A 17,235-nucleotide genomic window follows, 5' to 3' on the forward strand; every position below is an offset into this window, starting at 1 on the left:
CACTGCTCGTTCCAAAAACACAAAAATCAGGGGGAAAAGGAGAGTTTGAGGGATTATAAGAAGGCAGAAAAACAAAGTAAGAATCAATTTAATTACAAATAGATATTAGTGCCATTACATAATGAATGTTTATGGCTATTTTTTTTTAGAATAAAGCCCCTTTCAGATGGGGTGGACCAGTCATCGGATCTGCCTGCTCAGCAAGGGATCTCTCCTCTGATCCCAGCTGAGCAGCTGGATAACAGGTCTGTGTCCGCTCCGCTGCTGCAGAGCGGACACAAACACTGCCGCTCTCTTCTATGGGGCGGTCAGATGGAGACAGACCGCTTGCCATCCGATCTGATCAACCAGACAGATGGGGAAAGGATTCCCATCCGTCTGTTTTTGGCTGACACCCGCCGGTCCATAGAGGTCTATGGATGGTCCAATCGGGTCCTCCTGAAAAACTGACAGGCGGACCCGATTGGACCGCCAGTGTGAAAGGGGCCTAAGGACATTTTTTAATGTCACTTTAAGTTGTCTGTTTACATTATATAATAATATTTTAACATTAATGTATGTATCTTGTAGCTCATAACATAAAAGTTAGCTTTCTAAAAGATGTAATCTTGCTCAAATGTTTCAGCAATGATAGATTTTGTTAGAATGTGACATTACACAGTAAATTCTTTATTATGTGCAAATATTTGTAGGTTAACTTTTTCTGTCTTGTACATACTTGACATACCATAGCAGGATCTGTATCATCTGACTTTAACCTGTGCTGACACTTCCCACACATTACAGAACTCAGTAAAAGAAGCAGCCATAACATCTGTATTTCCAATGTATCACTTTCCCATTCACGCACACCTAATCACACACAGGGATTTTCTATGAAGTCAGTTCAAAAACACTTAAAAGAAATACTTTGATCAACTTATCAGGGGAATTATCATCTCAACTCACCCTCAGGAACACAGACTCCAATAATTAGAAACAGGCCGGGTTTTTGATTCTTGGCAAATGTGTCCTAGAAAAGGCAGATATCTGATGCAGAGAAATATCTAAGTAAAATGATTGCATAAATCTGCTTTGACCTTTCCTCCTATGTTACTCTTTCCTCCATTAAAAGCTAGTCACCTCTTCTGTTTTATGTTTCTTAGCCTCATATATTTTCTCCATTATCACATCTTAGCACACCTACATAGCTAATTAGGCTCTAATGAGAAAAGGAATGTCCTGACATAATATACTTTCCCTCATTTAACATTGTATTTGTTAGTTTGGCCAGAACTATCCTTTGATAAATCCGGCACATTTGTATTATTTAAGTGCACACTAGTTAGTGCACAGCTTCTGGCATATCCTGCACTTTTATAAAGATTAATGAAACATGATTTGTCCATGTAATGTTAGGGGCTCATCCATTAACTGGGGTATTAATCAAAGTCTCCAGTCTACAAATGTGAACTGTGTAAACTTCTTGCAGCTCATATATTTAAACAAGCAGAGCTACTGAGGGATGGTAATTTTCTTGTTTATGAATAATAAATTAAAAAAAGTATATATATATATATATATATAAAATATTCCATAGGGGTTTGAACCAGTATACGGCTATTAACTGTTAACTGTGTCCCTGCTAGATAGATTCACCTTCTCCATTTGTCCTCTAGTTGACCATTGTCATTGTCATTGTGACAGAGAGTGATGAGAAATCCAAAATTTTGCAGTCTTTGTAGAATAGGTGAGGGGGAAATCATCTAATTGGAACATCTGTTCCCCTCATTTACCCTAGGTTCACACCTATTCGGATTTCAGTGCGTTTTCCAGTTTGCAAAAATGTACTACATTAAATTTAACATGATTTCCAAAGGATCTGGTTCACATCTATGTGTTTTGAGCCTGTGCATTTTTTGGAAAGGGTCAGGGACTTTTTTCCCACAGCAGATGGCTTTTTGCATGTAATAGACTTCAATGGACTTGCACTAAAATGCAAGTTTTACGTTTTTGATGTGTTTTGTGCTTTTTTTGCTAATAGGAAAGTATGAGAGTACTGTTCATGTAGTGTGACTTTAATACCACTTTGATGCGGTTTTACACTCTCTGACACTCAAGTAGCATTAAAGTTGCATCAAAGTCACACTACATGATCAAAACTGTCATACTTTCCTATTAGTTAAAAAAATCCCGCAAAACACAGCAAAAAGCACATATTCATAAATGCATCGCAAAACACGCCGAAAAACACATCAACTGCAACCTGCGATAGATATGAACCTAGGGACATATGAATGAGTTTGTACTGTGTCTCTGGGACATGTCAATTCATGAAAAACTCAACAGATCACAGACAGAAGAAACAAAATAGAAAGTAGTTAAACATTCTCTACTGTATATAAACCATCCAAAACTCTTGACACCTTAAAGTGGTATTAAATCCAAAACCAAAAATGTAATGTATTGCAGCTTACCAATCATTTGATGTGGTGGTTACATTAGTTTTTTCACAGGCCTCCCCCCCCATTCTGTTTTTACCTGGTAATCCTGCCAGTAACACACCTCCTGTATTAGAGTACCTACACACTGGATGAAGGAGCATGCTTTTGGACAGCAGCATTATCAGAATTGGGGGAAGGGGAGTGTTATATTCACTAGCAGATTTAAATATACTAACAATACACTAACAAATTAAAGACAAACTCCAACTAAACTCCAGTGAATATTTTATAAGCAGTTACAGCTAAATTTTTTCCTTTTGGGATAAAGATTTTGCATTAATAAATAAAATAAGCTGACCATTGTAAGCACTAAATGGTTTGTCCCAACCCTCTACCTGCTACATATGCAGCTCAGTTTCTAGAGCCCCTAAAAAATAATTGTATAAAAATCACACACTGTATGACAGGCATCACTAAATGGCGGACCGGGTGACAGTCCTGTCCGGACCGCCGCCGCACCACTTTGCAGTCTGAGTGAACTCCTCTCCTCCCACCATTGCAGCTGTTAGAAATCCAGAGGAATGGCAGGGTGGACTCCTATTCTGTATGTACACACCTGCCACAGACATAGTTGCCACTTCTGTTGAAGTCACAGCAGGGAAGAGGGTGGGAGGAATGGAAAGAAGGACTTCTTTTCTGAATGTACCAGGTTGCTGCCGTCGCTGCTGAACTCGGGGCAAGGAGGAGGTTGGGAGGCACTGCAGGTCTACAGGGGGAGTGGGGGAGGGGAGCCAACCTTTCATATTAACAAGTGGGTCACTTTTTTTTAACAAGAAGAGTTGGGCAGCTCATGCCCTCAGTGGAGACCTTCTGTGATGAGATTAGGACCTCTGCAGAAAGAAAATGTTACCAACCGGACCTCCATGAATTTTAATTCAGTACCCCTGCTGTATGATTTCTATATACTCATACAATGTATAGATATATACACCTCAATTTAAATTTGCCTCATACTTAAATACCTTTATTTTTTTAATCCTATTATGAATCTACACATTTCCCAGAATCTGGTATCATTGGGAAAATGCTAAAGGGGCTTAACAAAAAAAAAATCTGATTATTTTATGTCCATGGTTTTCTTCTGAGGTTGAAGTGAATTGTACTGCACACAACTGTTATTTACTGAGGAATGAAATCATTTTTTTTTGTATTAAAAATATCATATTGATGACCTTACACTCTTTTTTCATGGACATCTAAACCACCCAGGTCTCCATGTTTGTCAGGCATGTCTTTATCCTCTCCCGACCTGAATATTACATGCAATGATTGGGATAAACTAAGACATTCACATTAATGGCTTTCCCCAATGCGATCTCATGGGGAAGAACACTCTCAGTGTGGGCTGAACAGTGTATGGATTCTCTTAGAAATTTTATTTGAAAATATTTTGCATGACGGTTTACATTTCCACACCTGTACTGGTGTTCAGGGGCGGACTGACAACTCATGGGCCCCCCGGGCAATAGGGGATCATGGGGCCCCTGTATCCTCGCCCACACTCAATCCACACCCAAAAAAGCCTATGAAAGGTACCAGGGGCATCTCATGGGGCCCCCTACTGACCCCGGGCCCTTGGGCAGCGCCCGAGTTCCCAAGTGGTCAGTCTGCCCCTGCTGGTGTTCCTCTTACTGTATAGACGTGTTCAGTCTGAGTTGTCTTTTTGTTTCTTCCAGTTTACAAGTGCCAAGTAATATGACAAGTCCGAGCTGGCACTCATTTTATCTGCTTATAACACAACATCAAATATTTAAAACTTAAAGTAAAAGTTGTTATACTGGCTGTGATTATTGACTGTCATAACAAACACTGACTGAAGAGCATCTTGGCATTACAGCATCCTTTTTTTACTGTTCATTTAGTGAATGGTGTGCCAGTAGGCAGGAAGGGGTTAAGCAGGGCTTTCTAAAATACAGCTATGCTGCCAGCTGTAATTTGTTACATTCCACTAAAATAAAACAAAGTGTGAAAGGGAAGCCATGAATGTAATATATGAATGGTCAATAAATGGTATTTCTAAAACATTTACATCTACCACTAAAGACATATAATAGAAAATAACAGTTAATTACCGGCCAATTTATCAGCAGAGAGGACAGGTGATGGACTAGTATCTGTCAGTATTTAATGTTTATGATTGTGTATCTTCACTGCTGAAGTAATTACAGCCTACTTATATAATGGATTTATGATAAATACAAAATGAGTAGATCATCCTAAAATAGATGAATGGCAGCAATAGATTCTCATAGCGATGCAGGGTCTGATAGGACTATCTTTGAAAGAGGGGACAGGATCCAGGGGGCAGGTGGTGAGACGGGCTTTTAAGAAAACTTTAGTGACCTCTTCAATAGTAGCAAGGTCAAAAGAGGAAAGTGTTGACAGAGATTTAGTATAAGGTATGCTACCTGGGATAGATATCTGTGCAGTAGAAATGCCCTCATGAATTGCATCAATCTTGTATTTGAAATGATTGGCAAACGATTGGCAAAACTTATGTTCGACTCAAACATAAAGCCCAGCACTACAAATAAAAGAATGATATAACAGCAGATGACATCCGTGACGATCGCTGTGTCAGATCCCAGCCCTTCTCACCAAACTCGTGACCGAAGGACTAGCCAATCTAAAACCGCGCTGTCACGTGTGTAACAATGCCATGCCCAGCTGCACCCTGCACACAGATTTTCCAGCTAATGGACCACAACCTGGGTACCTGCAGCCTGGGCGATTGTTACTGGGTCAGGTTAATTACGCAATTAATCCTTCATACTGCCACCACCTCCTTTTTGTACAGAGAAAGAGGAAACTCGGCAATATCAGCAATAACACTATGATGTTTGAATAAAAGATAGGGGGTGTAATATACCAGGCAATTTGTATTAAAGTGAGCCATCCGAATATGTGCTCCATGTTTGTGTAATTATTTCCTATTTGGAGATATAAAATTATATGGAAAACTGGATTTTAAAATGTAAGTCTGTTTTATGACTCCCTGGAATGTCTTTTGAAGCTCAGTGAGGGCTCGGTTTATGGCTTTACGACCCCTTCTCCAGCAAGAGTCTCACAGACAGAGGGGCGCCAGCTAGTTGTGGGATTTATAACCATGACGCCCTCCCAATGAGTTTGCTGCCTGTGATCTGCATCAAACAGACCACATGTCACTCAACAGAGAGGGAGGGTGGATGAGGAAAGCTGATTTGGGAGTAGAAATGATACAAAATGGAAGATTCTTAACAAGATGGATGACCACGTTCATTTCGGTGTGCACGATTGCTACAACATCCCCATAGATTAGAAGTGCATTGGATTTCTATTATTTAAAAAAAGTTAGTAATCATTTACAGTTTATTGGTTTCTAGAGTTCTTAAAATACAAGAAGAAAAAAAATGCAAAATGCATTTACACTGCTTTATACTGAATATTTGTATTTCTAGAGCCATTTCATTATGACAGTGAATTAACTTAATCTCAAATTTTCAACTCAAAACCGTCTTATTTAATGATGTGTTCCATTGTAAATGTATTTGTTTACCTCCTCAGGCTACTTTTGCTGAGAGTCACCTCCTAACAATACATAGAACTGTATCTGAACATCTCTGCATTCCAAAGACATGTTTTGCACAAAAATAGTTACAGCTCCACACTTCTTGTTGTCACCATACACAACATATACAGTAGAATGAGATGGAAAGGGATCATCTTACTAGAATTAGAGAAATATTGTATTTTTTAGCGAATAGAATTAGAAATCTCTAGTTTTCATTCATGACTATAGGTGTGTTAGATTGGCCTGCTTGCATGTTCTTCTTTATAAAATGTATTATTATTATACAGGATTTATATAGCGCCAATAGTTTGTGCAGCACTTTACAACATGAGGGCAGACAGTACAGTTACAATACGATTGAATACAGGAGGAATTGGAGGGCCCTGTTCTTTAGAGTTTATAATCTAAAAGGTGATTAAAAGGTAACAAAAAATACTTAGTTAACTGAAACAAACATTTAATAATATTGAAGCTATGTAAATGGACAGTCCCTATTAATGTCTCACCACAGACATGATATACCCCATCCTACCTTCTGTAAACCTATCTGCTTTGGTTATCATGACTACTGCAAGGGGACAGGGGCGGACTGACCATTTTGAAACTCGGGCACTGCCCGAGGGCCCGGGGTCAGTAGGGGGCCCCATGAGATGCCCCTGGTACCTTTTTCATAGGCTTTTTTGGTTTTGGGCAAGGACAAAGGGGCCCCATGATCCTCTATTGCCCGGGGGCCCCATGAGTTGTCAGTCCGCCCCTGCAAGGGGAGCATCCGATATACAGTATAATAAGACAGTGGCTGTAGGAGAGATGAGAATAATTTCACTGCATTATTACAACTGTTACCATAGCAAGTCATACAGCTTAACTCCAGGAAAACTGCTAAATACCCAAATTAAATATATGAAAACTATTTCACTTCTAAAGGATTTATGTATAGTGCTCTGCCACGCAACACAGACCTGTTTGGTAGGGCAGAAGAACTGATTTTTTTCTGTTGCAGCTGAATAACACTTACAGCTCTTGCACCTCTTCCAGCCTGTGACTGGACAGTGAAAGGAGAAGCTGCAGCCTGATTAGCTCATATCTCTGTCACTCTTCTCTCTCCACCTATCAGCACCTATCTTGCACTGCAGTACAACGGATTGGCTTCTGGTTGGAGACCTGCTGTATAGGGACTGCAAGAGGCTTATACCAGGTAAAACACTGCTTGCACGTGCTAAAAAATACATTTAACCTGAGTTCATGCCTGTGCATGTGTGATGGTGCTTGCCAGTATGCACGTTTTATGTGCATTAAGGTGCGCACATTTGTGCAGCAATTATTCTAAAGGGCTGACCAACTCATAATAATTGCACCCAAAAAAGCACATGTACCTTTAAAAAAAAAATGGCACACCAAAATGCATGGTACTATAACACACATGCGTTAGCAAGGTACACCAGGGTGCCATTAATAATGAATGACACTATAGCTCACCTGCAGGGAGGACACACTTTTTTGCCCACTGTGAATTTGCACTCCTTCCTCTGGACCATGGATGTGATTGGGGGCTTAATGTTATATTTGGGTTCAACCCAAGGACCTATAAAAAATAAGTGGTGTGAATGGGAGCAGGTCACAGTGGTGCATTGCGCTGATATGTGCTGGTTTGCAGTGGATAAAAGAAAAGCAAGACCTACTTTTTCCAGTTCAACACGATGTAAAGCATGGTAACGTGTATCAGTGCAGCACAATGCACATCAATGCTGTAAACCCCCACCAGGAGGCGAAGAGGAAAGAATGATACAAGTACAATTTTGTAATTTGGTAAGTACAGCCTTGCATTCACTTAGAGACCAAGGCTACCTTCACAGTGATCCATTTTTGTTCAGTTGCTCAGTTAAAAAAAGTGGAAGAAAACTGCATCCCTTTAAATCCTATGAGGTTCTTCACATTGGTCTGTTGCCATTCAGTAGCAGCTAAAAAGCTCCTGCTTGCTGCATTTTATTTTTGGCACGCTTGGTCCGGTGAAAAAACGCACCAAAACCATACCCCTCAATTGAAGTGAATGGAAACTGCATCAAAAACACATGTAAAATGCATCATATACGAAACACACTTGTGGGAAGTTCTCAGGCCTGGGTTCACAGAATCGCATGACAAGGGAAATCACATTATATTCAATATAAATGGGAGTATCCTCCTGCGCTTAATATGGATGTGATCCCTATAATTATAGCTGCTGTCACTCGACTTAAACCAATAAGTGATAAATATGCATACATAAATTAGTGAAGCGCTAAAAATAACTAAATAAATTCATACTATAGTGCCATCTATAACTGCATAATAGTGTTCTGTGATAAATGACTCATAAACATAAGTGTATCCTTATAGTGAAATAAATAAACAAACTTAAAGTGAATAGTGATAACTAGAGATGAGCGAATCGAAGTATCCGAAGTGGAATTCGAGTCGAATATCTGAAAAATTTCGATTCGTGCCGAATCCGAAAAATAGCCTAATTCGGACGCGCGAATCGAAATTTTTCAGAAAATGGCGGCTGACATGTGCGGCGACGGAGCGGGGATGTCTGGGAAGGCGCGCAGACAAGGCGCGCTGACCCATAATGCATGCCTCAACTACATGTGATCGCATCAGCCTATCAGCAGCCAGCCAGCCAGCACTGTGTAATGGTCGAGCTATAAATAGCGGCCATTTTGGAATTCTTCATTTGCCTGCAGTTATTGAACAGAGGCAGACCGCTCTGTACTAGGGACAGGGACAGAGTTAGGGCCACAGAAACGATAATTGGGGACAGAGAAAAGTTACTTAGGGACAGAGAACCATTACTCAGGGACACAGACTTGTTAATGAGGGCCACAGAATCGTTATTTAGGGACAAAGAAACGCTAGTTAGGGCCACAGAATTCATAATCAGGGACAGACAGAATTGTTACTCAGTGCCAGAGAATTGTTACTTAGGGCCACAGAAACGTTATTTGGGCCACAGAATTGTTACTCAGGGACAGACAGAATTGTTACTGAGTGCCAGAGAATTGTTACTCAGGGACAGACAGAATTGTTACTGAGTGCCAGAGAATTGTTACTTAGGGCCACAGAAACTTTAATTAGGGCCACAGAATTTTTACTCAGGGACAGACAGAATTGTTACTCAGTGCCAGAGAATTGTTACTCAGGGACAGACAGAATTGTTACTGAGTGCCAGAGAATTGTTACTCAGGGCCCCAGAAACTTTACTTAGGGCCACAGAATTTTTACTCAGGGACAGACAGAATTGTTACTGAGTGCCAGAGAATTGTTACTCAGGGACAGACAGAATTGTTACTGAGTGCCAGAGAATTGTTACTTAGGGCCACAGAAACTTTACTTAGGGCCACAGAATTGTTACTCGCACAGACACAGAATTGTTACTCGCACAGACACAGAATTGTTACTGAAGGCCACAGAACTGTTACTTAGGGCCACAGAATTGTTACTCGCACAGACACAGAATTGTTACTCGCACAGACACAGAACTGTTACTGAGGGCCACAGAACTGTTACTTAGGGACAAAGAAACGCTAGTTAGGGCCACAGAATTGTTACTCAGGGACAGACAGAATTGTTACTGAGTGCCAGAGAATTGTTACTCAGGGACAGACAGAATTGTTACTGAGTGCCAGAGAATTGTTACTTAGGGCCACAGAAACTTTAATTAGGGCCACAGAATTTTTACTCAGGGACAGACAGAATTGTTACTCAGTGCCAGAGAATTGTTACTCAGGGACAGACAGAATTGTTACTGAGTGCCAGAGAATTGTTACTCAGGGCCACAGAAACTTTACTTAGGGCCACAGAATTTTTACTCAGGGACAGACAGAATTGTTACTGAGTGCCAGAGAATTGTTACTCAGGGACAGACAGAATTGTTACTGAGTGCCAGAGAATTGTTACTTAGGGCCACAGAAACTTTACTTAGGGCCACAGAATTGTTACTCGCACAGACACAGAATTGTTACTCGCACAGACACAGAATTGTTACTGAAGGCCACAGAACTGTTACTTAGGGCCACAGAATTGTTACTCGCACAGACACAGAATTGTTACTCGCACAGACACAGAACTGTTACTGAGGGCCACAGAACTGTTACTTAGGGACAAAGAAACGCTAGTTAGGGCCACAGAATTGTTACTCAGGGACAGACAGAATTGTTACTGAGTGCCAGAGAATTGTTACTCAGGGACAGACAGAATTGTTACTGAGTGCCAGAGAATTGTTACTTAGGGCCACAGAAACTTTAATTAGGGCCACAGAATTTTTACTCAGGGACAGACAGAATTGTTACTCAGTGCCAGAGAATTGTTACTCAGGGACAGACAGAATTGTTACTGAGTGCCAGAGAATTGTTACTCAGGGCCACAGAAACTTTACTTAGGGCCACAGAATTTTTACTCAGGGACAGACAGAATTGTTACTGAGTGCCAGAGAATTGTTACTCAGGGACAGACAGAATTGTTACTGAGTGCCAGAGAATTGTTACTTAGGGCCACAGAAACTTTACTTAGGGCCACAGAATTGTTACTCGCACAGACACAGAATTGTTACTCGCACAGACACAGAATTGTTACTGAAGGCCACAGAACTGTTACTTAGGGCCACAGAATTGTTACTCGCACAGACACAGAATTGTTACTCGCACAGACACAGAACTGTTACTGAGGGCCACAGAACTGTTACTTAGGGACAAAGAAACGCTAGTTAGGGCCACAGAATTGTTACTCAGGGACAGACAGAATTGTTACTGAGTGCCAGAGAATTGTTACTCAGGGACAGACAGAATTGTTACTGAGTGCCAGAGAATTGTTACTTAGGGCCACAGAAACTTTAATTAGGGCCACAGAATTTTTACTCAGGGACAGACAGAATTGTTACTCAGTGCCAGAGAATTGTTACTCAGGGACAGACAGAATTGTTACTGAGTGCCAGAGAATTGTTACTCAGGGCCACAGAAACTTTAATTAGGGCCACAGAATTTTTACTCAGGGACAGACAGAATTGTTACTGAGTGCCAGAGAATTGTTACTCAGGGACAGACAGAATTGTTACCGAGTGCCAGAGAATTGTTACTCAGGGACAGACAGAATTGTTACTGAGTGCCAGAGAATTGTTACTTAGGGCCACAAAAACTTTCATTAGGGCCACAGAATTTTTACTCAGGGACAGACAGAATTGTTACTGAGTGCCAGAGAATTGTTACTCAGGGACAGAGAGAATTGTTACTGAGTGCCAGAGAATTGTTACTTAGGGCCACAGAAACTTTAATTAGGCCCACAGAATTTTTACTCAGGGACAGACAGAATTGTTACTGAGTGCCAGAGAATTGTTACTCAGGGACAGACAGAATTGTTACCGAGTGCCAGAGAATTGTTACTCAGGGACAGACAGAATTGTTACTGAGTGCCAGAGAATTGTTACTTAGGGCCACAGAAACTTTAATTAGGGCCACAGAATTTTTACTCAGGGACAGACAGAATTGTTACGGAGTGCCAGAGAATTGTTACTCAGGGACAGACAGAATTGTTACGGAGTGCCAGAGAATTGTTACTCAGGGCCCCAGAAACTTTACTTAGGGCCAGAGAATTTTTACTCAGGGACAGACAGAATTGTTACTGAGTGCCAGAGAATTGTTACTCAGGGACAGACAGAATTGTTACTGAGTGCCAGATAATTGTTACTCAGGGCCCCAGAAACTTTACTTAGGGCCACAGAATTTTTACTCAGGGACAGACAGAATTGTTACTGAGTGCCAGAGAATTGTTACTCAGGGACAGACAGAATTGTTACTGAGTGCCAGAGAATTGTTACTTAGGGCCACAGAAACTTGAATTAGGGCCACAGAATTTTTACTCAGGGACAGACAGAATTGTTACTGAGTGCCAGAGAATTGTTACTCAGGGACAGACAGAATTGTTACGGAGTGCCAGAGAATTGTTACTCAGGGACAGACAGAATTGTTACTGAGTGCCAGAGAATTGTTACTTAGGGCCACAGAAACTTTAATTAGGGCCACAGAATTTTTACTCAGGGACAGACAGAATTGTTACTGAGTGCCAGAGAATTGTTACTCAGGGACAGACAGAATTGTTACCGAGTGCCAGAGAATTGTTACTCAGGGACAGACAGAATTGTTACTGAGTGCCAGAGAATTGTTACTTAGGGCCACAGAAACTTTAATTAGGGCCAGAGAATTTTTACTCAGGGACAGACAGAATTGTTACGGAGTGCCAGAGAATTGTTACTCAGAGACAGACAGAATTGTTACGGAGTGCCAGAGAATTGTTACTCAGGGCCACAGAAACTTTACTTAGGGCCAGAGAATTTTTACTCAGGGACAGACAGAATTGTTACTGAGTGCCAGAGAATTGTTACTCAGGGACAGACAGAATTGTTACGGAGTGCCAGATAATTGTTACTCAGGGCCCCAGAAACTTTACTTAGGGCCACAGAATTTTTACTCAGGGACAGACAGAATTGTTACTGAGTGCCAGAGAATTGTTACTCAGGGACAGACAGAATTGTTACTGAGTGCCAGAGAATTGTTACTTAGGGCCACAGAAACTTTACTTAGGGCCACAGAATTGTTTCTCGCACAGACACAGAATTGTTACTCGCACAGACACAGAATTGTTACTGAGGGCCACAGAACTGTTACTTGGGGCCACAGAAACGTTAATCAGGGACACAGAATTGTTACTGAGGGCCACAGAACTGTTACTTAGGGCCACAGAATTGTTACTCGCACAGACACAGAATTGTTACTCAGGGACACAGAATTGTTACTCAGGGACACATAATCGTTTAATTAAAGAGTATGTCAGACAACATGCAGAGGAGTGGCAGAGGAGGCAATGTTTTAGGAGCGAGCAGACGTGGCAGCAGAGGAAGGGGTCGAGGCAGCACTATTCGCAGCCAGAGGCCAGTGCTCCCGGTGTCATCCAGCGGTCGTGTCTCCACCGACAACCCTGCCGTCGTCGATTGGTTGGCTCGGTCGTCTTCCTCTTCCCAGGTCACCTCTGACACCTACAGCCAACGGTCGGTGGGTACGTCAGACACAACCGTTAGTTGGCATGGCCCGGGACCAAGCCCACTGAAATCACGTGTCCTCTACCTGCCCCTGTCCTTTGGTGTTCCCTCACCAAGCGAAGTATCGCATGCTGTGGGCTCAGCCCCACTGTACAGTGAGGAAGAGCTAACAGAGGGCGGTCAGGAACGGGGGGAGACATCCGCCTTTTCAGCAGACAGGCGAAGAAGTAGTGGCGAGGAGAGTGGCTCGGTAGCCGGTCTAGAGACAGGTCTGTCTCCTGACCCAGACGCAGCCGAGGGGGCTAGTAGTGAGGCGGAGACCCTACTTGATGATGAGGAGGTTGATCGCACTTGGCAGCCTCGTCGTCATCAGGCAATTTCTTCCGCATCATCAGGAGAAGAGGGTGGCAGCTTGGCAGCGAGCAAAACAGTCGGTGGGTTGCCCAGGAGACAGCAGCAGGGTCGCAGCAGTGTCAGTGGAGCCAAACGGCCACGGAGTAGAGCACCATCTCCACTGCAGCCTACCACCACGGCCAGTAGTGGTGCCGGTGTGCACGGAGGAAGCAGCAGTCAGCCAGTGAGGAGTATCGGGGGCAAAGTTTCCTACTCGGCGGTGTGGCAATTTTTCGTCAAGCCGCCCGAGGAAGTAAACGTAGCCGTATGTCGACTATGTGGCCAGGAAGTCAAGCGTGGCCAGGGGGCCCATGTTGGGACTACAGCGTTGCGGCAGCATATGCAGCGTCGCCATTTGGTGGCCTGGGAAAACCGTGATAAAGATACGGCGGTTCTGCCCGCCCCAGCCCCCGTTCCATCACCCGCTCCGTTACTTGCTCCGTCACCCGACGTCAATCGCCCTCCATCAGCCAGTCAAGGCTCCAACACCTCTGCTGAGGGGAGTTGTCGCTCGTTGGCATCTTCCGCTCGTTCAGATGCTCCTTCTCCTGCTACTCCTCTTCACGGATTCCGTCAGCAGTCTTTCTTGGAATCCGTTTCCAAGAGACAACAGTTTGCGAGCACGCACCCGACGGTGCAAAAGCTGAACGTCCTCCTGTCCAAGTTGCTGGTGCTGCAGTCCCTCCCTTTCCAAGTGGTGGACTCAGCACCTTTCAGAGAAATGATGGCTTGTGCCGCGCCGCGGTGGAGAGTGCCAAGCCGTCATTTCTTCGCCAAAAAGGCAGTGCCAGCCCTGCATTCACATGTAGAAGACATGGTGGGCCAGTCTTTGAGCATGTCGGTCTCTGCCAAAGTGCACGGCAGCGCCGACGTGTGGAGCTGTAACTACGGTCAGGGACAGTACATGTCATTTACGGCCCACTGGGTGAACGTGGTGCCGTCACAGCCGCACCAGCAACTTGGACAGGTCACGCCGCTTTTGCCTCCACGTTTGCACGTCCTTGGTCCGGCAAAGATGTCCGCCTCTACCACCTCTTCTTCCGCCGTGTCCTCAGCCGCCACCCCCGTGCCAAGTCCCATTACCCGACCGGCATATCACATGTGCAGGGCGCAACGGTGTCACGCTGTTCTGCACCTGGTATGCCTTGGCGAACGTAGTCACACAGGGGAGGAACTTCTGAGTGTAATGAACAGAGAAATCGACAGATGGCTGTCTCCGCGCAAACTGAAAATCGGAACCATGTTGACCGACAACGGAAAGAACATGGTGTCTGCTCTGCGTCAAGGAAGGTTGTGCCATGCGCCATGCATGGCTCACGTGTTCAATCTGGTTGTCAAGCGGTTCTTAAAATCCACCATCCCACTGCAAGACATCCTTAAAATGTCACGTAAACTGTGCATGCATTTCAGCCATTCCTACACCGCAAAGAACACCCTCATTGAGCTGCAGCGGCAGAACGGAATTCCACAGCATCGCCTGATCTGCGACGTTGCAACAAGGTGGAATTCAACACTACACATGTTAGACCGCCTTTACGAACAGCGAAAGGCCATCACCGATTTCCTGATGTTACAAGCGGATAAAGGTACTCCCCTGTGTAACTTAGATGTCAGCCATTGGCAGCTCATGCGTGACACCTGCCGCTTGCTCAGGCCCTTTGAGGAGGCCACGCTATTCGTGAGTCGGCAGGACTATGGGATGAACGACGTCATTCCTCTGTTGCACGTCCTTGAACAAATGCTGTTAACAATGGCTGGTCAGGGTGCGGTAGACGTGGCGCACAGATCTCAACGCCACATGACCCCTGTGGGGGCAGGACAGGAAGAAGAGGAGGAGGTAGAGGAGGACATTTGTGCTCAGGTATTATTGAGTGAAATGGGTGGTTTTTCCACTCAGCGGACAGGAGTGGAGGAGCAGGAGCATCTGGTAGAGGAGGAGGAGGAGGAGACAGAGGACCCAGACGCACCGTGGCAGTATGCTGTGGAGATGGAGGCAGGGAGTCCCTCGCATTCCTTGGCACAAATGGCCCATAGCATGCTCGGTTGCTTGCGTAGCGACAGCCGAATAATAACCATCAGACAGAGGGATGACTTTTGGCTGTCCACCTTGTTGGACCCTCGCTACCGTTCCAAAATGGTGGCCTTTTTCACACCTGCTGAGAGGGAGGCCAAAATAACGTACTATAAAAACCACCTATGTAGTCAGTTGGTCTCTGCCTTTGTGCGCCAACGTCCATCCTCAGACACTGTGGGCCCTGTGCGCTCGCGTTCCGCTGCCATGGCAGCAGGGGAGGGGTGGGGTGGTAGGAGCAGTGGCAGCTCCACCAGCAGCAGCTGCCTCAGTCTGCAGTCGATGATGAGTAGCTTTCTTCACCAGCGCAGTGAGGAAACTACTAACCAGCCGCAGCAGCAGCAGCAGCATCAGGTGGACCTGGAGCAGGACCTCAAACAACAGGCTTGGGCCTACTTGGACAGCACCCTGCCAACCGAGGTAGACAATCCCCTTGACTACTGGGCAACGAAACTTGACCTTTGGCCCCAACTAGCTGAATTTGCCCTTGAAAGGCTGTCATGCCCAGCCAGTAGCGTGGCATCGGAGCGCGTGTTTAGTGCGGCAGGAGGTATTGTAACTCCGCGGAGGACACGACTGTCCACCCAAAGTGTGGAGAGACTCACGTTTGTGAAAATGAATCAGGCGTGGATTAGTCTGGATTTCAAACCACCAGTTCCTGACACAACTGACTAAATCCGCCATGAATCATGCCTCAAACATGTGCCACTTTGAGGTCTCCTCACACACTGCTGGTGTGTAGATTTTTTTGACATAGGGTGCTGGCAGATTATGGGCCTCCTATAGCTGCTGCCAGGCCCCTAATCTGCCATAGGCCCCTATATACCGCTTCCTCATGCTGCTGCCAGGTCCAGAGTCTGTCATGGGTCCTTGTACGGCCTCCCATTGCTGCTGTCTCCATCGCCACACTCTGCCATGTGCCACTTTCAGGTCTCCTCACACTGCTGGTGTGTTGAATTTTTTGACATAGGGTGCTGGCAGATTAAGGGCCTCCCATAGCTGCTGCCAGGCCCCTAATCTGCCATAGGCCCCTATATACCGCCTCCTCATGCTGCTGCCAGGTCCAGAGTCTGTCATGGGTCCCTGTACGGCCTCCCATTGCTGCTGTCTCCATCGCCACACTCTGCCATGTGCCACTTTCAGGTCTCCTCACACACTGCTGGTGTGTAGAATTTTTTGACATAGGGTGCTGGCAGATTATGGGCCTCCCATTGCTGCTGCCAGGCCCCTAATCTGCCATAGGCCCCTGTATACCGCTTCCTCATGCTGCTGCCAGGTCCAGAGTCTCTCATGCCATGTGCCACTTTCAGGTCTCCTCACACACTGCTGGTGTGTAGAATTTTTTGACATAGGGTGCTGGCAGATTAAGGGCCTCCCATAGCTGCTGCCAGGCCCCTAATCTGCCATAGGCCCCTATATACCGCTTCCTCATGCTGCTGCCAGGTCCAGAGTCTGTCATGGGTCCCTGTACGGCCTCCCATTGCTGCTGTCTCCATCGCCACACTCTGCCATGTGCCACTTTCAGGTCTCCTCACACTGCTGGTGTGTTGAATTTTTGGACATAGGGTGCTGGCAGATTATGGGCCTCCTATAGCTGCTGCCAGGCCCCTAATCTGCCATGGGCCCCTATATACCGCCTCCTCATGCTGCTGCCAGGTCCAGAGTCTGTCAT

This window comes from Staurois parvus, unplaced genomic scaffold (genome assembly GCF_062004578.1).
Source record: "Staurois parvus isolate SC_StPar_1 unplaced genomic scaffold, SC_StPar_1.0 ptg000090l, whole genome shotgun sequence".
Taxonomy (NCBI): Eukaryota; Metazoa; Chordata; class Amphibia; order Anura; family Ranidae; genus Staurois; species Staurois parvus.